Raw genomic sequence first — 534 nt, forward strand, 5'->3', positions numbered from 1 at the left:
AAAAAAATAAGTACAATGTACTTATTGTGTTCATATTGTACATTTACATTTACATTTAGTCATTTAGCAGACACTTTTATCCAAAGCGACTTACAAATGAGGACAATGGAAGCAATCAAAATCAACAAAACAGCAATGATATGCAAGCAAGAAAACGAGCAGTAAATGAATAGAGTGCAAGTCTAAAAGGGACAAGTATTTTATTTTTTTAAAGAATAGAATTAGAATAATATATTGTACTACAAAACACTTTTGACAACACATGCTACTATTGATGTGGGATACGGGTGAGGTTAGGGACAGGTTTGGTGGTATGAGTAGGTTTAAGGGTGGGTTAAGGTGTAAGGGATGGTTCAAGAGTATAATTATAAATTTAATTACAGAAAATAATTACAAATGTAATTACATTTTTAAATATTAATACAATGTAAAAACATGTATGTACACAATAAGTGCACTGTACCAAATGATTAATTTAAATGCAAGTACATAGTAGTTAAGGCCACTTAATATAAAGTGGGGCTGAAATTAAAA

General features: G+C 29.6%; 1 protein-coding gene across 1 annotated transcript in view; it reads right to left on the bottom strand.

Annotated features, from left to right (window-relative positions):
- LOC107719783 (dynein, axonemal, heavy chain 2) overlaps nt 1–534 on the bottom strand; it is a 138,668-nt gene that overhangs the window by 83,595 nt on the left and 54,539 nt on the right. The window lies entirely within an intron of this gene.

The sequence above is a fragment of the Sinocyclocheilus rhinocerous genome, unplaced genomic scaffold (genome assembly GCF_001515625.1).
Source record: "Sinocyclocheilus rhinocerous isolate Xijiao unplaced genomic scaffold, SAMN03320098_v1.1 scaffold962, whole genome shotgun sequence".
Classification (NCBI taxonomy): domain Eukaryota; kingdom Metazoa; phylum Chordata; class Actinopteri; order Cypriniformes; family Cyprinidae; genus Sinocyclocheilus; species Sinocyclocheilus rhinocerous.